General features: G+C 42.2%; 1 long non-coding RNA gene across 2 annotated transcripts in view; it reads right to left on the bottom strand.

The window, feature by feature from the left end:
* Positions 1-1,525: 1,525 nt before the first annotated feature.
* LOC144827471 (uncharacterized) overlaps positions 1,526-25,320 on the bottom strand; it is a 123,104-nt gene continuing 99,309 nt past the window's right edge. For both annotated transcript variants that reach the window (XR_013610204.1, XR_013610203.1), the window contains 3 exons: positions 3,038-3,130; positions 2,811-2,923; positions 1,526-2,397 (listed from right to left, as the gene is read on the bottom strand). This is a non-coding gene — a long non-coding RNA (uncharacterized LOC144827471). The remainder of the gene's footprint in view (positions 2,398-2,810; positions 2,924-3,037; positions 3,131-25,320) is intronic.

Consider the following 25,320-nt stretch of genomic DNA (forward strand, 5'->3'; position numbering starts at 1 on the left):
ACATTCACACAGCTTTCTAACGGCAGTTATCTGCTTCTCAATAACATTCACTCCTACGGAATGTGAGCTGGCATACCGTATGTCCTTACTGTTTCAAACCGAGTAACTTCCTGTGGCAATGTCTATTCCCACCCACACAAAGTAACTCCCAAACTTCAACTTGGCCTTCAATCCCTACTTTGAAAACAGATTTCATTAAACTAGCCAAACTGAAAGAGCTTTCGTTCAGAACAGAAGTGTCCCTCACATCTGAAAAACAAATTTATTGACTGCATATAGCACAAACTGCAAGTAAAATGCAGTCCCTTTTAAATACAAACCTTCCATTACAGTTTGTGAATTGTTACACAATTTTGAATACCTCTCACACTCAAGGTCTGGCACACTTTTTTAACATGGTCTCCTCTGGCCTTCTCACAGCTGTTCAAACTGTTTTTGGTACAATACCAGACTTCATTCATTCGATCATCTCTGGAATAACAGGAACAGTGCCTATGATTCTCGCTCTGTTTGCGGCCATCCTAATACTATTTTTGCTTATAAAAAATGTCTGCGCTCCCTGTGGTAACAACAATGTCTGACAGAATATGTCTCTACGCAAAGCTACATCAATAACGTGAAAAAATGTAACTATTTTTCGGCTGCCTTCCTCTATCTATTATCGGAGCCAGCTACAACATGACATTTATGTTCACTTATGCAATCTGCGTGCAACCATCTTTTCATTGCAAAACTCGCCCATTCGACTGGCGAATGGATCGATGCCTTTGCCAACATCCCAACAATCGCTCCCGATATCCAGCATCTAATGCAGTATCTTGAAAACTATGAACATGATTGTTCGGGCACTGGGGAAATGGCGGATGCCACGCAAAAACGTATTGTGGCAGAATGGAATTTCTGCACAGCCGCAAAAGATCTCCTGCAAGATGTGACCTTTGACAACATCGCAGATTGCCTGCCAATTCAAAATGCTGCTCCAACATTCGAGGAACATTACTGTCCCTTCGAGGATATGAATTGGATCGCTTCACTTCTCACACAATGGCAACAATGACCTCTTGGACATTATGCATCTCAAGCCGCTGAAGAACTTGCGGACTGCAGTCTCCAAGACGTGTAAGAAACTCACGTTATTCTTGGATTGATTTTTTCCATCTTTTTTTACTTTTTCCTTTAATTTTTTTTAATACTCTTCAATTGTACTACTTTCATATAATAACTTTCTGACTACGCTTACGCATTTGAACTCTATTTTTATTATTTCCCCTTACATCTCCACTCTAACCAGGGATCCGTGATGTATGGCCTAAGCAAATACGCTATTTACTTGCTAAATTAGCCTAAAGCCAACATCCATTTTGAAACCATGTCTATTCTTTGTGCATACGTCTCTGCCTGCCTGTTATCCACAAAGTCGTTCACACAAATTTACTCTTCCTCAGCCTGTGCTCACAAGCTGCTGATGAAGATCAAAAAAACACAACGTTGTTTAGGAACTAGTTGGCACACTGTGGTAATCGTATCCAACCTTTATTTTCATTATACAATGTAGACATTGCTGTGTAATAGCTGTTGTTCATGTCACATGGAACTGTAACATGTTATGTGGAATTCACTGATGCAGGAGCTTCGGTTTGAATACAGCAGAAGCGGTTGGAGTTTGCCTCAGCTTGATGACTTAGCTCTCTGCACAAGAATGTTTTTTTGAAACAGCTGAAGACAATAATGTATGGTTTGATCAGAAGGGTACAGAATGTGCTTCTCAGAAGCGCAATGTTTGTATGCCTCCTCAAAGTTCCAATGTGGGTAGAACCCTAACCAATTCTGACACGCACCAGATTGAATCTACTGTTCAACAGATTCCTGACTGTTCTACTGTTGATACTTGTGTGTTACAAAAAAGCAGTACCAGGGTACCTAAAAAGTTTGATCATTACGTTTTGGAAAATCTTTTCTTTTCTTTGTTTTCTTAAAGGATATATGTGGTAATCGTATCCAACCTTTATTTTCCTTATAGAATTTAGAGTCATTCAAGTCTAATAGGTATTGTTTATGTCACATGGAACTGTTACAAGCAACCACTTTTGGGTGTTATGGGTAACCGGCGCTCATATAGAATTCAACATATAAATCTTATTCCCCTAGTTATATTGCTGGTGCATCCAAGAATTTCGGGAGACAACACCCCTCCTCCACTAATTTTCAACCAAAGTTGAAGTTACATAAAACACAAGATCTCGGAGCACACAGAAAATTAAATGCAATTGCCAATTGTAAGTCCAAACTTCCACTCCAAAGTAACGGTGTTACAACAGAAATCTTTTATTCCACAAAATCCACTCCTTGCGCCAATGCGTTTCGCCTAGGTTCAAGACACCTACGAATTCGTCAAGGCTGGAAATAATACAAAGAACGTATATTTGTAATCATTTCTTACATGTGGTTCTAAAAAACCATCCACCATTCTCATGCAGACCGTGTCAAGACTGTAAGTAAACATAGGTGCATTGTAGCCATTCAGGCTACTATTTAACCCAAAGCATTGACATATTTTGTAAGTTTAAATACAATATTATTTGAAGTAATACATAGTTGCTTAAGGTGTCTATTGTCATTCTATAGACCCTTATTTACCTTGATAATCATTATTATTTGTACAACCCAAGTGCTCGAGATAAAAAGGGAATATGCATCAGGTATGATGCTAGTACCTTCACAAATTCAGGATCACCCTGAATTCCAAGATAAAAGAAGTATGGCAAAAGTCAGTTACTCAATTATTGTATAGACATGGAACGTATTCCTACCTTATCGATGTTCCCCTCCTGTATTGGATATAATTTCTTCCAAATGCTTGGAGGATATTTTTGAAATGCCGTTTTACCCTGGCTATTCAATCATGTATATTGAGGCAGCATGCCTAAAATCATATTGAAGACCTCATTAATAAACCATCGCCATTCTAATGATATACTACACATTTACGTTTACTGCATAACAGTGTTCTTTTTTAGGGGGGTGTAAAGGCTCTTACCTACTATATTGCAGCTTGGCTTAAATTCTCCAATATTAGAGGTAAAGCCTCCAATTCGTATTGCCATCTGTTTGGTCCAAGGATGTATCTTCCCTGAAATGTCAATTATATACTAGGTTTCAGTCAACAATATCTAGTCTTGAGACCAAAACTTCTAAAGCCTCCTTTTTTCTAAATCAAGTCGCGTTATATCTCTTACCTTTAATTCTGGGTCCCTTCGTTTATCGCGGCATCCTGCCCGTGTACAGGCAAGTGTATGCCTCTTCCGTGTATGTGCTATAGCGAACATACTCGTAGATATAAAGGAAGGACCATGTTATTGCAACCGCGGTTGCCCACCATCTTTGAATAGGACCAGATCAGTCCTACTCTACCATGTGTGCGCATAGATATAAAGGAAGGACCAAGTTATCGCGACCTTGGATGGCCGCCATCTTTAAATAGAGTCACTTGGTCCTTGTTTGTAGAAGTACAGTTTATTCTATATTTAATATATCGAGCTAATTTTATGTGTATTTGTTGGAGTGTACCCCATATCTCATATCTTTCTAAATAAAAAAACTCATAAACTTGTTTAAGTATCCTTCAACATATAGACATCTCATGTCATATATATATATATATATATATATATATATATATATATATATATATATATATATATATATATATATATATACTGAAGAGCAAGGTTATAACCGCAAAGTTAGGAACATTCAAATATTGGCAGTGTAGATGCCTCATAAGCATCATTATGTTGGAGGCCTATGAAGATTAGTCCCATATTTGATACACTATAAACGCATTTGGATTGTACAAAGATATTTTACCGTTCTCATCAAAATTGAAAATTCATTGGTTAACAAACATATACTTGTTCATCATATTCAGATACAGAAAGTACAGGTTTTAAAATATCAATCTGAACAACTTTCTTAAGAGAGAGTGTGTGACCATAGATTGGGCATCATACCCCACTCTTAGTCCATCGTGATCCAACATGTGATTACATTCTAATGGTCTTAATCATGTTTCAGTCCCCCAGAAAAAAACTGTAGCTCATGATCAAAGTTTATTCCGTTTTCCACAGCTTTTAAGCGCACAAAATTTTTACAAGTATTTTGTGCTGGACAGTTATTCATGTGTTCCGCCGTGGGATATCTAGCATCATTGTGTTTCAATGCTCTAACATGTTCTCCCATGCGGTCTTTCAACATTCTGATTGTACTTCCCACATATATCTTACGACATTTACATTGGATAATATACACAACATATTTTGTACTACAAGTGATATTTGTTAGGATTGTTTATTTTTTACAACTATCAATGTGAAAGTCCTTAGTCTTGTCCAGAGCATATTTACAAACGCCACAGTGTCCACACTTGTAAAAGCCCTTAGAATGTAAGTCTAGCCAAGTATCTGATCTTTGTGTTGGATAGCTCGGGCTTAGTAGAGTCCCCAATGTTCGTCCCCTGCGATAAGTAATTTGAGGATATGTACCAATGTGATCTTTTAATGTTTTGTCCATCATCACTACATGCCAGTGCTTATTCATACTTTCTTTCAGTTTCATACTTATAGGATTGCAATTAGTAATCAACCTCTTGGGTTGTTTCTTAGTCACCGTTCTGGTGACAGGTTTGAAGGTGGATATGCGTTTTGTGTCTAAAGCTCTTTGTTTAGCTATCTGTACGTCTGAAGGGCGGTAACCTCTTCACTGGAACCTGCCCTCCATGTCCTCTATACAATGTATGAACCAATGATCTTCGCTACAGTTTCTTCTTGCACGGAGCATCTCCCCAAAGGGGATTGCTCTAATCCGATGTCTCGGGTGTGCACTTTTCGCATGTAGAATAGCATTACATGCTGTAGATTTACGGTGCATTTTACTAAGGATTTTGTCATCTTTAGAGTAGAGTTCCACATCTAGGAAAACTACACTGGTTGAGCTGTGATCGTGGTGCACCTAAGGTTCATGTTATTGCTGTTCAAAAAATCATAAAACTCATATAAGAGGGGTTCAGGGCCGGTCCAAATCATTAGCCAATCATCAATGAACCTGCCCAATACAAAATATGTTCATTCCAGCGACTTGCTTGTGGGACCCAAATAATCTTCTATCCAGCCCATGATAATATTGGCATAGGCTGGGGAAAATTTGGAGCCCATCGCCACACCCTGTTTCTGCTTGAACCCTTCTCCATTAAATAAAAAGAGATTATTGGTCAAAATTAATTCTGTCATGGTTAATACCATACGTGTATGTTCCCATTGGTGGCAGGTTTTTTTGATAGAAAATGGCTAAGAGCCTTAAGTCCTAATTCGTTTTTAATGCTGGTATACAGGGATACCACGTCAAGAGTGACGAGTATCATACCTGTGTCCCATCTAATGTCACTCAAGATATTGAGTATATGTTGTGTATCTTGTATGAAAGAAGGTACATTTTTCATGATAGGTTGAATAAAAATGTCCACGAATTAAGATAGACGTTCCGTCGGTCCCCCCATCCCTGAAACTATTGGCCTCCCTGGTGGAAAAGGGAGGCCTTTGTGAATCTTTGGTAGAGTGTACAATATTTGGTGTCTTGGGCGGCTGACTTTTAAAAAAAGAAATTCATCATTATCTAACAATCCTGAGTCATACCACTTTTTTAAATGTTCGTTAATCACATTTGTTAATTTGAATATTGGATTAGATGCCACTTTCTCATAACATGTCACATTTTGCAGTTGATTATAGATTTCATTATCATAATCAGTTTTGTTCATGAGAACAATATTCCCACCTTTGTCCGCATTCCTGATAATTAATTTCTTATTTTGCTTGAGTGTTTCTAAAGCTTTTTTCTCCCCCAACGATAAATTTGATGCATGTTGTTCACCTCTGTGTATATGTTTTATGTGTGCATCTGAATCAGTCAGGACTAAGCGATAAAAAAATTCAATATGATTTCCACCCATTAAGTTAGGATCCCATCTTGATTTCCCTTTGAGACCACTGGAGATTGTAAGATCTGGTCTCATATCCAAATCCTCCAATACTCTTGAAATTGTATATGGATCCTCTTCACGTTCAGTGATTGATAACAGGTTGACCGTATCTTGAACATCATTAATAGTAAGTGAATCAGAGACTGAGTTATACAATTGCACGGTAGTCGCTTTATTCTGTTCAGGTTTATGCGAGAAATATTTCTTTAATTTCAGTCTTCTTATGAACTTGAATAGATCTATTTTCACATCACAATCATCACCCTTAGTATTTGGACAGAATCCCAAACCCTTCTTAAGCAAACTTATCATTTCTTCAGTAAGATTGACATCAGAGTGATTCACCACTTCTACTTCTAGGGGCCAGATGTAGGTAATCAGATTTTACCGATTCTTAAATACCGAATTTTACCGAATCGGTATTCAAGAATCGGTAAATGAGATGTAGGTAAAAAAAAAAATCGGTATTTGTTACCGATTCGGTAAAATTCGGTATCGGACTTTCGGAATCGTTATTTACCGAATCGGTATTTCCCATTCATCCCTATGGGCCAAAAGGCCCATAGGAATGCATTGGAAATACCGAATCGGTAAATACCGATTCGGTAAAATCCGAATCGGGAAGCAAGCAAAAGTGAAACTAATGAAAACAGCCAATGAGGTGCAACTACCCTCCCCCTCCCTACCAGGAAGTGGCTACCCAGGCAGCTGCAACTGATTAGAAGGTTCTGGAGAGGCAGTCAGAGCTGAGCAGAGACACAGAGCAGCAGGGAGTGATTTCTTGGAGTTTACCACAGTGAAAATGGCTAGCAGCAGTGAGAGTCAGAAGGCAGAGAGGAAAAGGTAAGTTAAGTTCAGCAGCATGGAGCTGCAGGTACTTGTGGAGAAGGTGGTGATAGTCCACAAGCAACTGTTTGGCAGGCACTCCCTCACTGTAGCTGAGTCAGCAAAACGCAAGCTGTGGCTTACTATTGGAAAAAGGGTAAATGCAGTGGGAGTTACAAGCAGGAGCATTGATGACCTTAAGAAACGCTTCCATGACATCAGGAGTCTCACAAAAAAGAAGATGTCAGAGCTTCATAAGCAGGCTGGTGTCACCGGTGGAGGCAGGAACCCAGCGCCCCCCCCTGACTGACCTGGAGGAGTTGGTGGCCTCAACCATCGAGCCAGACAGTGTTGTGGGACTAGGAGATGTGGACAGCTCAGCCAGAGCCAAAGGAAAAGGTAAGACGCATGCGCAGCATGACACCCCATACCAACCTGCTACCCTTAACCCTTTGTGCACAGGGCAACCCTAGTCCAGTACTGCTAGCACTATACAGGAGCAATGCATTATGGGAAATGTAATCAGCTAATGTAAGACCATGTGTAACTGCACAGACATCAGCAAGGCAGTGAAAGTAATGCAGAATAATGACAGTTAAATGTGTAAAGCATTTATTTTAGTGACTGTGACACAATAGCACTCAGTTGACATACGCTTATTTATACCTAGGGTCAACATCAGCCAGTCGAGCCACAGCAACAGCAGGGACTGCACCAGCGAGGGAGGAGAGTGACGAGGCAGGGCCAAGCCATGTCCATGCCTCGCAGGAGGAAGAAGGCACAACTGCCATCTCCCAGAAAGAGGAGACAGTCCAGACCCCCGAGTTTCCCCACTCCCCACACTTTTCTCAATCCCCTCAATTGCTTTTCTCTCCTGAGACCTCCCCATCACTGTCACTGCCTGCACCTGCAACCTGACCAGCCAGGAGGCGAGTCGTGGCCCCACTGCCAGTGATGGAGGCAGCAGAGGGTGAGGCTCAAGCCACTGCACCTGTGAGTCCTGCTGCACTGCAGCCCACCACTGATTCTTTCACCTCGCGCAGACAGCAACGCAGGCCCAGCAGTGCAGGTGGACCTGGAGATGGCACTGTGTTCCGTGGGCTGGAGGGGAGCATGGTGCACATCCAACGCATGCAGGGGAAATCCATACATGCCTGCCACCGCCAATTTCGTGTCCTAAACGAACAAATTGGAGAAATGGGGAAGGGCATCAGAGACATTGTAGAAAGCAACAGGGAGGTAGCAAAAACAAATGCGGACCTTGCTGCAGGAATGCAGCAAATGACCACTTCAATCACCCAGCTGTGCACAAAACTGGACAGCCTGGAGCACACAAGGCGCAGGGACGCCCGTGTCAACAATAGGGCCATGAATCGTCTGGCCACTGCCACATCACAGCTATGCCGTAGAGGCATTAATATGCAGGAGAGCCTCACTCAGAACACGGCCGAGGTCACCAGGGGCATGGCCAGGATCACTAGTGCCCTAGAGGCAATGATAATATCACACACTGCACTGAATCCTGCCCTGGATGTGGCTGAGGGAGATGACAGCAGTAGCTGCAGCAGCTTGGCAAGCGCTGTAGTTCAGCCACGTAGGAGCAGCAGGCGCCCAGCTGAGGCTGCAGGCCATGAGGAAAGCAGTGACCAACATCCCAGTGGCTCTGGGAAGCGCGGGCGCAAATGACTTTGCCGGTGTGGGTGATGTAACCCAGGACATGTAGTCTCCACCTTTATTTTGTTTAATTTGTTGCACTTCAGTGCATGAACGTTGTGGCAACATTAAATTACGTTCTTCTCATTCACAACCTGTCTGTGTCTCATTACTTACTCAGAAATAGTTGCTTGTTATTTCCTCACGTCTGTATCTGCCATCACTTGGTGTTGTCACTCCAGCAGGTTGTCTTTCAGGCACAGCATTGTCGTCGTCATGATCCTCGTAGTCAGACAACTCCACCTCAGTACCCTTCTTAACAGCAAGGTAGTGCAACATGGCACAGGCAGCAATTATCTTACAGCAGGTGATGGGGGTATACTGCCTTGCACCTCCACTCTTGTGCAAGCATCTGAATCTGCTTTTCCAGATACCAAAGGTCCGTTCGACGACATTCCGTGTGCTTTTGTGGGCCCGGTTATACCTCCTTTGGCTGGGTGTTGAGGGGTTGAGGTAGGGGGTGAGTATAAATGAGCGGAGGGCATATACGCGGTCTCCTAAAAGGAAAAGGGAATACATTACTCACATGCATACATGTACTTCTTACTGCAATAGGTAGTATGGGGGTCAGACACTGTGTCTTACCTAGGAGGTATCCTTCACCAAATTCCCCTGCAGTCAGCCGTGCATAGATGCCACTGTTTTGAAACATATACGAGTCGTGGGTACTTCCAGGGAATTTTGCCACAAGGTCAGTGATGACGAACTTTGCATTGCAAATCACCTGCACATTGATGGTGTGGGTGGACTTCCTATTCCTATAGATATATTCTGTGGCAGCAGGGGGACAAATGGGAATGTGCGTGCCATCAATGCAGCCAATTATATTTGGAAATCGAGCCATCTGGTAAAAATCTGATTTTGTTTGCAAAAGTTCAGCATGGGTAGCAGGAAAAGATATGTAATGCTCCATCCTCTGTAACATGGCGTCAAGGAATTTGTGGAAAAACCTTGAGAGGCTGCTCTGGGTCACCCCACCCACTGCAGCAACCACGCTCTGGTAGCTCCCAGACGCAAGCAGGTGGAGGCTGCACAGCACCTGCACATGGGGTGGAATAGCATGTGCCCTTGGGGTAGTGTGCTGCAACAGTGGTTGGAGGTCCCTGATGAGCTCCAAGATGGTGTCTGGATCCAACCTGTACCTCTGCAGTATCTCTGCCTCTGTGAGCATAAACAGGGTAACCCTCTACCTGTAGACCTACTCCTGTCTCAGCCATTCCCTCTCTCCTTCCTCCTGTAGCCGTAGCCATCTTGCAATGACATAAAATGCCGCCATTGTGCAAGAAGAATTGCATTTTGGGTCCATTTTTATACGTTGCACCTGGTTACCACCTGATTTCAATCCATGGTAAATACCGACTCTTAAATACCGAATTTCAAGCAAATTCGGTATTTCAGAGCTTCCCTACATCTCAATATCCATTTTTACCAATTCTTAATTACCGAATCGGTATTTTACCGATTCGGTAACTTTACCGAATCGGTAAATTTACCGATTCGGTAATATTCCTGATTCGGTAATTTAACGAATCGGTAAATTTACCGATTCAGTAAATTTACAGAAACAGAGGATTTTCGGTCTCCTACATCCCGAAAGCTCAATACCGGTCGGTAACGGCCAAAAATACCGATTTTCGTCCGTTACCGAATGAAATGAAATGAAATGAAAGCAGGATTTGTATAGCGCATGGCTGCCCATGAGCGTCCCAGCGCTGACCGGTAAAGGCCTTCCTACATCTGGCCCTAAGTTACTACTTGTTACTTCTTGTCCGAGGACCTCGTTTTCATCCCTGGTCTGTTTGCATCTGTGGGGTCTCTTCTTACCCCGTTTGTTTTTTTTGTTTGTAATGGCACCACGTCTGGCCTGTTCCCTGTTCCCTCTCTTTATGCGATTTACTTCTTGCACAAAGGACGAGTTGCCTAAAGGGAGCATCTGTCTTAATCCTGATTCCGACGCCCCTTCATTATCACTGCTACTGGAAAGAATGGTACTTAGTGATGTGGTACTAGTACTTTCAGTGACTGTCTCTGGGGCCTTTTTGGTCTTATCTATTTGCATTAAATATTCATATTTCTTGGAAAAGGTAAATATTCTCCCAGAGTTATAATCTATTTCATCTCGCTTCAGTTTGCGAGCCTTCCTCTGTTTAATATCATTTTGATGGGCACTCAAGATACCCTTCAAGACCTCATAATTTTTGGTGGTAGGATCGGGTAGGTTTAATGCTTCAATCTCACTCTCAAGTAGAGTAATCTCAGCTACGAGTTTTCTGACCTTTCTCTCTGAGTTTTCAATCAGAATGTCCATTAATTTAAGAGAACTGGAAGTTAGTTCTTTTTCCCATACATCTAGTAGATCTTCGTCTAGATCATCGTAGGTGGGCATGATCTGTGAACGGAGCCCCCTAGGCACCCTATTGAGTTTAACATATTGCTTTAGGGGGGCTCAGTTTCACCATTTCGACATCTCCGCTTTTTTGAGTCTTTCAAGTTTTATAAATTTGCCCTTTAAACCTTTAGTCTTATTTGTGTTACCCAGTTTCACAGCCTCACTCACGGTACTGCCTTTACTTAGGTTATCGAATAATTCTGCAGCAAGCCTATCTCTGTCCAGATAATCACTCATTGTGTCCCGACTATTGTTAATATCTATATGCCTATAGAGCTGCCCCCCTGAAGTACAGACGTACACACTTTCGGGTGTTATGGGTAACCGGCGCTCATATAGAATTCAACATTTAAATCTTATTCCCCTAGTTATATTGCTGGTGCACCCAAGAATTTTGGGAGACAACACCCCTCCTCCACTAGATCTCGGAGCACACAGAAAATTAAATGCAATTGCCAATTGTAAGTCCAAACTTCCACTCCAAAGTAACGGTGTTACAACAGAAATCTTTTATTCCACAAAATCCACTCCTTGCGCCAACGCGTTTCGCCTAGGTTCAACACACCTACGGCTTCATCAAGGCTAGTAATAATACAAAGAACGTATATTTGTAATCATTTCTTACATGTGGTTCTAAAAAACCGTCCACCATTCTCATGCAGACCGTGTCAAGACTGTAAGTAAACATAGGTGCATTGTAACCATACAGGCTACTATTTAACACAAAGCATTGACATATTTTGTAAGTTTAAATACAATATTATTTGAAGTAATACATAGTTGCTTAAGGTGTCTATTGTCATTCTATAGACCCCTATTTACCTTGATAATCATTATTTGTACAACCCAAGTGCTTGTGATAAAAAGGGAATATTCATCAGGTATGATGCTAGTACCTTCACAAATTCAGGATCACCCTGAAATCCAAGATAAAAGAAACTAAATTTCAAATTCACTCAGTCTGGGGAAGTATGGCAAAAGTCAGTTACTCAATTATTCCTACCTTATCGATGTTCCCCTAGAAGTTTTGGTCTCGAGACTAGATATTGTTGACTAAAACCTAGTATATAATTGACATTTCAGGGAAGATACATCCTTGGACCAAACAGATTGCAATACGAATTGGAGGCTTTACCTCTATAATATTGGAGAATTTAAGCCAAGCGGCAATATGGTAGGTAAGAGCCTTTACCCCCCCTAAAAAAGAACACTGTTGTGCAGTAAACGTAAATGTGTAGTATATAATTAGAATGGCGATGGTATATTAATGAGGTCTTCAATATGATTTTAGGCGTGCTGCCTCAATATATATTATTGAATAGCCAGGGTAAAACAGCATTTCAAAAATATCCTCTAAGCATTTGGAAGAAATTATGTCCAATATAGGAGGGGAACATCGATAAGGTAGGAATACGTTCCACGTCTATACAATAATTGAGTAACTGACTTTTGCCATACTTCCCCAGACTGAGTGAATTTGAAATTTAGTTTCTTTTATCTTGGATTTCAGGGTGATCCTGAATTTGTGATGGTACTAACATCATACCTGATGCATTTCCCTTTTTATCACGAGCACTTGGGTTGTACAAATAATAATGATTATCAAGGTAAATAAGGGTCTATAGAATGACAATAGACACCTTAAGCAACTATGTATTACTTCAAATAATATTGTATTTAAACTTACAAAATATGTCAATGCTTTGTGTTAAATAGTAGCCTGTATGGCTACAATGCACCTATGTTTACTTACAGTCTTGGCACGGTCTGCATGAGAATGGTGGATGGTTTTTTAGAACCACATGTAAGAAATGATTACAAATATACGTTCTTTATATTATTTCCAGCCTTGACGAAGCCGTAGGTGTCTTGAACCTAGGCGAAAAGCGTTGGCGCAAGGAGTGGATTTTGTGGAATAAAAGATTTCTGTTGTAACACTGTTACTTTGGAGTGGAAGTTCGGACTTACAATTGGCAATTGCATTTAATTAACTGTTACAAGTAATGTGGAATTCACTGATACAGGAGCTTATGTTTGAACCCAGCAGAACAGGTTGCAGTTTGCCTCCACTGGATGCCTTAGGTCTTGCACCAGTGGGTCCATTTATGGCACTTAAATAAACACACTTTTTATATAACTTTCAAACTCTATCGCTTTATTACACACAGCCACTTTCTTAGACACACCTGATTTCACCATTAGTCTTCTGTGGCATTGCAACATTCTGCATTATATTCTTCCCGATTATTTCTTTACTCCTGCTTGCTAAAACACTACATTTGAGTCTTCAGACCTGTAGAGGTGAGTAGCTCGCTTCCCACTCCTTGTATAGTATAAACACATACTAACACTACTTACACAAGTATGCTACAGAGGCCAGTATCCTACAGTGCCCACAGCACATAACTTTACAGCAATCAGCTCACGGCTTAGGCTCACGGTTTCATCCCGAGTCTTCAGACCGGTACCAGTGAGTAGGTTGCTTCCCCCTCTCGCTATAGTCTAAAAGCATACTAACACCACCTGCATAGCTATGCTACAGCGCTCAGTATGGTACAGCGCCCAGAGCACATCAGTTTACAGCACTCGGCTCACGGTTTAGGCGCACGCTTTCATCCCCGAGTGTACCGGCCCCTCACCTCAGCACCATCTCACAGTGGGCAAAATAGCACTTTCACACCGGTACAGGTAAATACTTTGCATCAGCCAGTATGCTACAGTGCCCAGAGCACATCAATTTACAGCACTCAGCTCACGGTTTAGGCGCACGCTTTCATCCCCCAGTGTACCAGCACCTCACCTTAATACCATCTCACAGTGGGCAAAACAGCACTTTCACACCGGTAGGGGTAAATATTTCACTTCCGCAAGTATGCTACAGCATCAAAGGCACATCAGTTTACAGCACTCATCTCACGGTTTAGACGCAAACTTTCATCCCCGACTGTACTGATACCTCACCTCAGCACCATCTCAGTCTGGGCAAAACAGCACTTTAACACCAGTAGGGGTAAATACTTTACTTCACACTCCCTGTATAGCACACCCTAAACACCCCACAGACCTTACAGTGCTCCTACCCTCCTCTTTCCTACTTTTGTTTACCATTTTACCCCTTACTTGCTTCAACAGAAACACAAAATGGCAGCCAATACTTCCTAGTTGCAACCGACTGCCCAGAGCACATGAGTTTAGAACCCTCAACTCATCATTTATGCCCACGCTTTCATCCCTGAGTGTACCAGCACCTCACCTCAGGACCATCTCACTGTGGGAAAACAGCACTTTCACACCGGTAGGGGTAAATACTTCACTTCACACTCCCTGTATAGCACACCCTAAACACCCCAAAGACGTTACAGTGCTCCTACCCTCCGCTTTCCTACATTTTTTACCCTTTTTTCCCCTTACTCGCTTCAACAGAATCACAATATGGCTGCCAACACTTCCTAGTCGCAACCGCTTGCAGCCGATAAGCAGCAAGCTCGTGCTTGTAACGCCTCACCCAATCAGATGACAGAATTCCCAAATATCAATATCTGTAAATTTCGATATTTCTCCAAAACGTCTGTACGGATTGACACCAAATAAACAAAAGCATGGTTTCTAGACCAAGACCCTTCTCCCTGCCAAATCTGGGGTAATTTTGTTGTCCCGTTTGACCTGAAGCCTTGTCTAAAATTTCCTATGGAAATTAACATGGAGAAAACACGTTTTTGGGCCCTCCTTTTATCTCTGCCCCCCTTAACGAATCACCACAAACTTTCAACATAGGAGCTGATATGAACAAAAAATTCGTTTGGAAAATTTCATGAAGGTTCATCAAACGACGCCAAAGTTATAGGCAAAACAAAAAATGCTCTTCCTATGGAAACTTGGTCCTAACTATAACTACCTACTGGCAACCGCCAGTAGGTAATATATATATACATATATATATATCCAAGCAAATATTCGTTTTGAAGTTAAAAACAACAGACTGGAGCCCATAATCATTCTCTTTTGTGCAATTTATTTATGGCACAATTAACACCCTATATCATGTGATCAAGGCCGCTGGGACGGCCAAAACGCGTCGTGATGGCACACTGGTGAAATAAATCGAATTTGCACTAAGAAGGTCTGCCCTCGTCATTTCTCATGCGGTATTGGGAAGTTAATGTCACGAGTTGAAGTGATTTAGATAGATATATATATATATATATATATTACCTACTGGCGATCGCCAGTAGGTAGTTATAGTTAGGACCTAGTTTCCATAGGAAATCCACAACATTCTATTGGTAATAACTTTGGCGCCGGTTGACCAATCTTAGCGAATTTCTCAAAGAAGATGGCCCGCTCCGCTCCGCTCCTTCCCTAAAAGTTTTGGGGAGATTCGTCAAGTGGGGGCTGAAAGAAAAGGGGGTCCCAAAACGTGTTTTCCCCATGCAATTTTCCATAGGACCTTTAGACATGGCTACAGCCCGAACGGCTAAACGGAATTCCAAGAAATTTGGCAAAAAGGTAGGGTCTGATTGGCAGATCGCAATTTTGTTTGAATGGAGTAAATTCCTCCCGTAGATGTTGAGAAAATTGAGTTTGAAAAAATGTATATATCTATAAGCGCGCACCATGCGCGCACCTGTCTGCGGACGGTGCGCGCACCAGGTGTGCGTGAGCGGAATTCTGATTTGCTGTTAGATGTCTGTCAACATTCCATTTGGCCGAAATCAGGAAGTATTGGCCGCCATTTTTTGTCCGAGACAGAGGCCAAAAGTGGAAAGCGTGAAAAGGGGGCAGGGTAGAGACTCCCTGACCCCCAAGGTGTTCTTAGGGAGTCCCTGAAGGACCCCTGAAGGCCAATTTTTTTATTTTTTTGTTGCAAGGTGCGCGCACGTTGCGCGCACCCTACAGCCGCCATTTTGTGTAGTTTCAAAAGAGAGTGACAAATAAAAGTAGAGAATGTGAAAAGGGGGCAGGGTAGAGTCTCCCTGACCCCCTAGGCCTTCTGAGGGGGTCCCTGAAGGACTCCGATGGGCAAAAAAAAAAATTATTTCTTTTAAAAAAAAGTCGCGAGGTGCGCACACGTTGCTTGCACCCTGTTAGCCGCGATTTTGTGTTGTTTTGAATGAGAGTGACAAATAAAAGTGGGGAACGTGAAAAGGGGGCAGGGTAGAGTCTCCCTGACCCCCTAGGCCTTCTGAGGGGATCCCTGAAGGACCCCGATGGTAAAAAAGGTTTTTTAAATTTTTTTTTAAAAAGTCGCAAGGTGCGCGCACGTTGCGCGCACCCTATAGTCGCCATTTTGTGTAGTTTTAAAAGAGAGTGACAAATAAAAGTAGAGAACGTGAAAAGGGGGCAGGGTAGAGTCTCCCTGACCCCCTAGGCCTTCTGAGGGGGTCCCTGAAGGACCCCGATGGGCAAAAAAACCATTTTTTTTTTAGAAAAAGTCGCTAGGTGCGCATCAGAAAAAAAACTAAAAAAAAATACAGTTAAATAACAAATTTGAGTGTTTAGATGTTGGTTGGCTCTAAAAAGAGCCGTTGCGTTCATTGAGTGTTTTTTGTACCTACAAGTAAGTACCGATGTAGAGTCTAAAGTTTAAAAGGAAGACTCTATTCCCCTCATCTGTGAAATGTACACCATCTCTCCTATAGATGCCTTGCATGTTGTAACGCAAGTTGTTGTGATATATAGAACCCATACCATAGTCTCTGAGGAAAGCAGAAACAGACTTATTGACATGTTTCCTTGCTTTCTCAATCTGCGGACAATATGGGCTGGACCAGTTCCATTTTATACCTTTGGCATATATTAGAATATACCAAGGTAGTTTGGGAAAAAGTGTCATCAATTGCCCAAAGGTGTCCTTTAAAAGCATTTACAGACCTACCCCAGTCAAAGTGCCTAGGTCATTGCCACCACAGTGCACAATTATGAGGTCAGGGTGTGGGAGATGCATAAAGTATTTTACCAACGGCTTCAATTGGTGATATCTCAGTCCTCTCTGGCCAATCCACATAATATCCACATTTGGTAAATCAAGGTTGAGAAAGCATCTATTTGCTGCATACCTTTCACTCCAGAAAATATAGCTATGTCCTACAATCCAGACTCTAAGCATCTTGAAGGCAGATCTAGTTGTACTCAGATGGTCTCTGGAAATGAAACGGTAGTTTGAAAATTTGGAGTTTGGAAAAAAATGTGGTTGAGATTCAGTGCTCTTGAAAAACAAGAAATGATTGGTGGTTTCTGTTAATTTAACATTGAAAACTAGGGTGCATACTACTGTTTTTTTAAAGGAATAATACTACTGGTTTAGAAAAAGTAATTGAAAAGAACATTGCACAGGATAAGCTGGAATATTTAGAAGTCAAACACACTTGCTGCTTTGGTTTGCAACATTGAGAGATGAACTTTTCACCTTTTGAGTTCAGTTAGGTGTTCTATGGAGAGTTACCATGGTAACAGGCAGAGAGAGCAGTGGGGGAAGGTTGAACATTATGTGAGTTTGAAAGTGTTGAAATGTACAACCAATTAAAAAGCTAGTTTGGTTTTGAATTTGTGTGGTAAGAAATTTAATTGGTTATGTACTGGAATATGTGTGAAAAATGAGAGGGAATCAGTGCCATTTGTGGTTGCAGTGTCTGAGGTACATTTCAGAGATTCTGCTTAAGAAAATTAGGTGTGATTGACACTGTTCTAAATCTTCAAAGGCATTTTTAAAGGTGAGTTATTAATTTGTAAGGGGATATATGTTGTGCACTGTTAGTTAATAATAAAAATGTGTTGTAAATGTGGAAGTTACTCACTTTCCCTGTCTTTCATTCTCTCTCACTGTCTTCCTTTCTCTCCACCACTGTTCTTTTTCCTTCCTCTCTTTTTCTATAAATCCTTCTGTTTCACTTACTCCTTTTTCCTTTTTCTTAATATGCTTTTTTTCATCACTCTCCTTTCCTTACTCTCATATCTTTTTCCTAACTGTCATTATCCCTTTCCTTTACTCCTGTTTTCTAACTCCCTCTCTCCACGTGATTTACTTCCTTTTGTTTATTTCTTCCCTCTCATTGTCTCTCTGTTTCTATCTCCCTCACCCTTGCTCTCTTTATACAACACTACTAGCAAGACCCCCTACTCCCCCCTTTCACTGTAGTAATCATTTGACTGAATTGAAGGATTTCTGTTATGTGTCTAAGGTCACAGTGTGAGACTCGTGTAAAGTAATGCTGTAAAATGGAAATGTATTTTGAAAATGACTCAGGTTGCTGCACTGTAATGTAGTCTCTTAAACGTTTAAGTGTGGTAAATGTGTTTTGGTAAAATGTATGATTTTAATTTTTTTTCCAGGATCACACCGAGTGCCTGTGTAAATTAAAGAATTATATGTGCACCTTTTTCTATTATCTCCCCTGTCTCTCCTCACAGTCTACCTCTCTCTGCTTATACTGTCTTCTTTCTTCTGATATTGTGTCTCATGTTTGGATGTAATGCTGGCAAAAAAGTAATGCTGCAAATTGGAAATGTATTTTGAAAATGACTCAGGTTTCTGCACTGTATTGTAGTGCTGAAATAGATAGGCTGTGTTCTGTCTCTTTAACTTTTTCGTGTGGTAAATGTGTTTTGGTAAAATGTTTGTTTTAAGCTTTTTGACCAGGATCACACTGAGTGTCTGTGTAAATAAAAGATTTATATTTGCACCTTTTTCTATAATCTCTCCTGTCTCTCCTCACAGTCTACCTCTCTCTGCTTATACTGTCTTCTTTCTTCTGATATTGTGTCTCATGTTTGGATGTAATGCTGTGTGTACCATGTCTGTGTCTGCTTGCACTATCTGTGTCTCTGATTGAACCATCTCACCCTCTCTGTGCACCATCATTTCTCTGCAAAAAAGTAATGGTTCATATTGGAAATGTATTTTGGAAATGAGTTAGGTTTCTGCATTGTAATGTAGTGCTCATATTCATGGGCTGTGTTCTGTCTCTTAAACGATTTATTGTGTTTTTTGGTGAAACGTATGGTTTTAACAATTTTGACTAGGATGACACTGAGTGTGTGTGTAAATTAAAGAAATATATTTGCACATTTTTCTATAATGTCCGGTGTGTCTCCTCACAGTTTGCATCTCTCTGCTAATAGGGTACTCTTTATTTTGATATTGTGTCTTATGTTTTGATTAAATGCTGGTATAGAAATAGTGCTGTAAATTGGAAATGTATTTTCTGTTTGCACTATCTCTCTCCCTCTGGCTGCACCGTCTGCCTGCACCCTCTCATGTGCATCTGCAGAGGCCTATTATGATATGGTTGCTGGTGTGTATTACACAGCACTACCATGTTAAATCTTTCCCTTCTCTGCCTGTAATCTCACACTATGTCTGTGTCTGCTTGCACTATCTGTGTCTCTGCTTGAACCATTTCACCCTCGCTCTGCACCATCTTTTCTCTGACTGCACCATCTGTCCCTCTGCCTGCAGCCCTGCACCATCTATCCTCCAAATGTTCCAGTTTAGTCTCTGCCTCCATTATCTCATTTCCTGTCTGCACCAACCCTCTCCCACTGCCTGCACCCTCTTATATGCATCTGCAGAGGTCTATTATGATATAGCTGTTGGTGTGTATTACACAGCACTACCAAGTTAAATCTTTCCCTTCTCTGCCTGTAGTGTCACACCATGTCTGTGTCTGCTAGCATTATCTGTGTCTCTGCTTGAACCATTTCACCGTCTCTCTGCCCCATCTTTTCTCTGACTGCACCATCTTTCCCTCTGCCTGCAGCCCTGCACCATCTATCCTCTGATTGTACCAGTTTAGTCTCTGCCTGCATTATCTCATTTCCTGTCTGCCCCAACCCTCTCCCACTGCCTGCACCCTCTCATGTGCATCTGCATAGTCCTATTATGATATGGTTGATGGTGTGTATTACACAGTGTTACCATGTTAAATCTTTCCCTTCTCTGCCTGTAGTCTCGCACCCTCTGTGTATACCATTTTATCTAAGTCTTTGGTATCTCCCCCCTGTGTGTTCCAATTAACCTCTGCATGTGACATTTCTCTCACTGTTTACAGTATTTCTTCTCTGTTGTACCATTTTATCCTCTGTGTGTACAATGTCTGTGTCTGCTTGCACTATCTGTGTCTCTGCTTGAACCATCTCACTCTCTCTCTGCACCACCTTTTCTCTGACTGCACCATCTCTCCCTCTGCCTGCAGCCCTGCACCATCTATCCTCTGATTGTATCAGTTTACTCTCTGCCTGCAGTATCTCATTTTCTGTTTGCTTCAACCCTCTCCCACTGCCGTACCCTGTCATGTGCATCTGCAGAGGCCTGTTCTGATATGGCTGCTGGTGTGTGTTAGACAGCGCCTACATGTTAAATCTTTTCCTTCTCTGCCTGTAGTCTCGCACCCTCTGATTGTACCATTTTATCTCTGTCTTCACTATCCCCCCTCTGTGTGCTCCAAATAGCCTCTGCATGTAACATTTCTCTCACTGTTTCCAGTATTTCTTCTCTGTTGTACCATGTTATCCTCTGTGTGTACCATGTCTGTGTCTGATTGCACTATCTGTGTTTCTGCTTGAACCATCTCACCCTTTGTCTGCACCACCTTTTCTCTGATTGCACCATCTTTCACTCTGCCTGTAGCCCTGCACCATTAATCCTCTGATTGTACCAGTTTACTCTCTGCCTGCAGTATCTCATTTGCTGTCTGCACCAACCCTCTCCCACTGCCTGCACCCTCTCATGTGCATCTGCAGAGGCCTATTATGATATGGGTGCTGGTGTGTGTTAGACAACGTTTACAAGTTAAATCTTTTTCTTCTCTACCTGCAGTCTCGCACCCTCTGTGTGTACCATTTTATATCTGTCTTCACTATCTCTCCCTGTGTGTGCTCCAATTAGCATCTGCATGTAACATTTCTCTCACTGTTTCCAGTATTTCTTCTGTGTTGTACCATTTTTTTCTCTTTGTGTACCATGTCTGTGTCTGCTTACACTATCTTTGTTTCTGCTTGAAGCATCTCACCCTTTCTCTGCACCACTTTTACTCTGACTGCACCATCTCTCGCTCTGCCTGTAGCCCTACACCATCTATTCTCTGATTGTACAAGTTTACTTTCGGCCTGCAGTATCTCATTTTCTGTCTGCACCAACCCTCTCCCACTGCTTGCTTCCTGTCATGTGCATCTGCAGAGGCGTATTATGATATGGCTGCTGGTGTTTGTTAGACAGCACTTACATGTTAAATCTTTTCCTTCTCCGTCTATAGTCTTGCACCGTTTGTGTGTTCCATTTTATCTTTGTTTTCACTATCTTCCCCTCTGTGTGCTCCAATTAGCCTCTGCATGTAACATTTCTCTTACTGTTTCTAGTATTTCTTCTCTGTTGTACCATTTTATCCTTTGTGTGTACCATGTCTGTGTCTGCTTGCACTGTGTTTCTGCTTGAACCATCTCACCCTTTCTCTGCACCACCTTTTCTCTGACTGCACAATCTCTCCCTCTGCCTGTAGCCCTACACCATCTATCCTCTGATTGTACCAGTTTACTTTCTGCCTGCAGTATATCATTTTCTGTCTTTTCCAACCCTCTTCTACTGCCTGCACCCTGTCATGTGCATCTGCAGAGGCCTATTATGATATGGCTGCTGGTGTGTGTTAGTTAGCGCTTACATGTTAAATATTTTCCTTCTCTGCCTGTAGTCTCGCACCCTCTGTGTGTACCATTTTATCTCTGTCTTCACTATCTCCCCCTCTGTGTGCTCCAATTAGCCTCTGCATGTAACATTTCTCTCATTGTTTCCAGTATTTCTTCTCTGTTGTACCATTTTATCCTCTGTGTGTACCATGTCTGTGTCTGCTTGCACTATCTGTGTCTCTGCTTGAACCATCTCACCCTCTCTCTGCACCATCTTTTCTCTGACTGCACCATCTCTCCCTCTGCCTGCAGCCCTGCACCATCTATCCTCTGATTGTATCAGTTTACTCTCTGCCTGCAGTATCTCATTTTCTGTTTGCATCAACCCTCTCTCACTGCCTGCACCCTGTCATGTGCATCTGCAGAGGCCTATTATGATATGGCTGCTGGTGTGTGTTAGACAGCGCTTACATGTTAAATATTTTCCTTCTCTGCCTGTAGTCTCGCACCCTCTGTGTGTACCATTTTATCTCTGTCTTCACTATCTCCCCCTCTGTGTGCTCCAATTAGCCTCTGCATGTAACATTTCTCTCATTGTTTCCAGTATTTCTTCTCTGTTGTACCATTTTATCCTCTGTGTGTACCATGTCTGTGTCTGCTTGCACTATCTGTGTCTCTGCTTGAACCATCTCACTCTTTCTCTGCACCACCTTTTCTCTGACTGCACCATCTCTCCCTCTGCCTGTAGCCCTGCCCCATCTATCCTCTGATTGTACCAGTTTACACTCTGCCTGCAGTATCTCATTTTCAGCCTGCACCAACACTCTCCCACTGCCTGCACACTGTCATGTGCATCTGCAGAGGCCTATTATGATATGGCTGCTGGTGTTTGTTAGACAGCACTTACATGTTAAATCTTTTCCTTCTCTGTCTATAGTCTCGCACCGTTTGTGTGTTCCATTTTATCTTTGTTTTCACTATCTTCCCCTCTGTGTGCTCCAATTAGCCTCTGCATGTAACATTTCTCTTACTGTTTCTAGTATTTCTTCTCTGTTGTACCATTTTATCCTTTGTGTGTACCATGTCTGTGTCTGCTTGCACTATCTGTGTTTCTGCTTGATCCATCCACCCTTTCTCTGCACCACATTTTCTCTGACTGCACAATCTCTCCCTCTGCCTGTAGCCCTGCACCATCTATCCTCTGATTGTACCAGTTTACTCTGTGTCTCCAGTATCTCATTTTCTGTCTGCACCAACCCTCTCCCACTGCCTGCACCCTGTCATGTGCATCTGCAGAGGCCTATTATGATATGGCTGCTGGTGTGTGTTAAACAGCGTTTACATGTTAAATCTTTTCCTTCTCTGCCTGTAGTCTCGCACCCTTTGTGTGTTCCATTTTGTCTATGTCTTCACTATCTTCCCCTCTGTGTGCTCCAATTAGCCTCTGCATGTAACATTTCTCTCACTGTTTCCAGTATTTCTTCTCTGTTGTACCATTTTATCCTTTGTGTGTACCATGTCTGTGTCTGCTTGCACTGTGTTTCTGCTTGAACCATCTCACCCTTTCTCTGCACCACCTTTTCTCTGACTGCAACATCTCTCCCTCTGCCTGTAGCCCTGCACCATCTATCCTCTGATTGTACCAGTTTACTCTCTGCCTGCAGTATCTCATTTTCTGCCTCCACAAACCCTCCCCCACTGCCTGCACCCTGTCATGTGCATCTGCAGAGGCATAATATGATATGGCTGCTGGTGTTTGTTAGACAGCACTTACATGTTAAATCTTTTCCTTCTCTGTCTATAGTCTAGCACCATTTGTGTGTACCATTTTATCTCTGTCTTCACTATCTTCCCCTCTGTGTGCTCCAATTAGCCTCTGCATGTAACATTTCTCTTACTGTTTCTAGTATTTCTTCTCTGTTGTACCATTTTATCCTTTGTTTGTACCATGTCTGTGTCTGCTTGCACTATCTGTGTTTCTGCTTGAACCATCTCACCCTTTCTCTACACCACCTTTTCTCTGACTGCACCATCTCTCCCCCTGCCTGTAGCCCTGCACCATCTATCTTCTGATTGTACCAGTTTACTCTGTGTCTACAGTATCTCATTTTCTGTCTGCACCAACCCTCTCCCACTGCCTGCACCCTGTCATGTGCATCTGCAGAGGCCTATTATGATATGGCTGCTGGTGTGTGTTAAACAGCGTTTACATGTTAAATCTTTTCCTTCTCTGCCTGTAGTCTCGCACCCTTTGTGTGTTCCATTTTGTCTATGTCTTCACTATCTTCCCCTCTGTGTGCTCCAATTAGCCTCTGCATGTAACATTTCTCTCACTGTTTCCAGTATTTCTTCTCTGTTGTACCATTTTATCCTTTGTGTGTACCATGTCTGTGTCTGCTTGCACTGTGTTTCTGCTTGAACCATCTCACCCTTTCTCTGCACCACCTTTTCTCTGACTGCAACATCTCTCCCTCTGCCTGTAGCCCTGCACCATCTATCCTCTGATTGTACCAGTTTACTCTCTGCCTGCAGTATCTCATTTTCTGCCTCCACAAACCCTCCCCCACTGCCTGCACCCTGTCATGTGCATCTGCAGAGGCATAATATGATATGGCTGCTGGTGTTTGTTAGACAGCACTTACATGTTAAATCTTTTCCTTCTCTGTCTATAGTCTAGCACCATTTGTGTGTACCATTTTATCTCTGTCTTCACTATCTTCCCCTCTGTGTGCTCCAATTAGCCTCTGCATGTAACATTTCTCTTACTGTTTCTAGTATTTCTTCTCTGTTGTACCATTTTATCCTTTGTTTGTACCATGTCTGTGTCTGCTTGCACTATCTGTGTTTCTGCTTGAACCATCTCACCCTTTCTCTACACCACCTTTTCTCTGACTGCACCATCTCTCCCCCTGCCTGTAGCCCTGCACCATCTATCTTCTGATTGTACCAGTTTACTCTGTGTCTACAGTATCTCATTTTCTGTCTGCACCAACCCTCTCCCACTGCCTGCACCCTGTCATGTGCATCTGCAGAGGCCTATTATGATATGGCTGCTGGTGTGTGTTAGACAGCGCTTACATGTTAAATCTTTTCCTTCTCTGCCTGTAGTCTCGCACCCTCTTTGTGTACCATTTTATCTAGGTCTTTAGTATCTCCCCCTTTGTGTATTCCAATTAGCCTCTGCATGTAACATTTCTCTCACTGTTTCCAGTATTTCTTCTGTGTTGTACCATTTTTTTCTCTGTGTGTACCATGTCTGTGTCTGCTTACACTATCTTTGTTTCTGCTTGAAGCATCTCACCCTTTCTCTGCACCACTTTTACTCTGACTGCACCATCTCTCGCTCTGCCTGTAGCCCTACACCATCTATTCTCTGATTGTACAAGTTTACTTTCGGCCTGCAGTATCTCATTTTCTGTCTGCACCAACCCTCTCCCACTGCTTGCTTCCTGTCATGTGCATCTGCAGAGGCGTATTATGATATGGCTGCTGGTGTTTGTTAGACAGCACTTACATGTTAAATCTTTTCCTTCTCTGTCTATAGTCTCGCACCGTTTGTGTGTTCCATTTTATCTTTGTTTTCACTATCTTCCCCTCTGTGTGCTCCAATTAGCGTCTGCATGTTACATTTCTCTCACTGTTTCTAGTATTTCTTCTCTGTTGTACCATTTTATCCTTTGTGTGTACCATGTCTGTGTCTGCTTGCACTATCTGTGTTTCTGCTTGAACTATCTCACCCTTT

This window comes from Lissotriton helveticus, chromosome 4_1, assembly GCF_964261635.1.
Source record: "Lissotriton helveticus chromosome 4_1, aLisHel1.1, whole genome shotgun sequence".
In the NCBI taxonomy this organism is placed as follows: domain Eukaryota; kingdom Metazoa; phylum Chordata; class Amphibia; order Caudata; family Salamandridae; genus Lissotriton; species Lissotriton helveticus.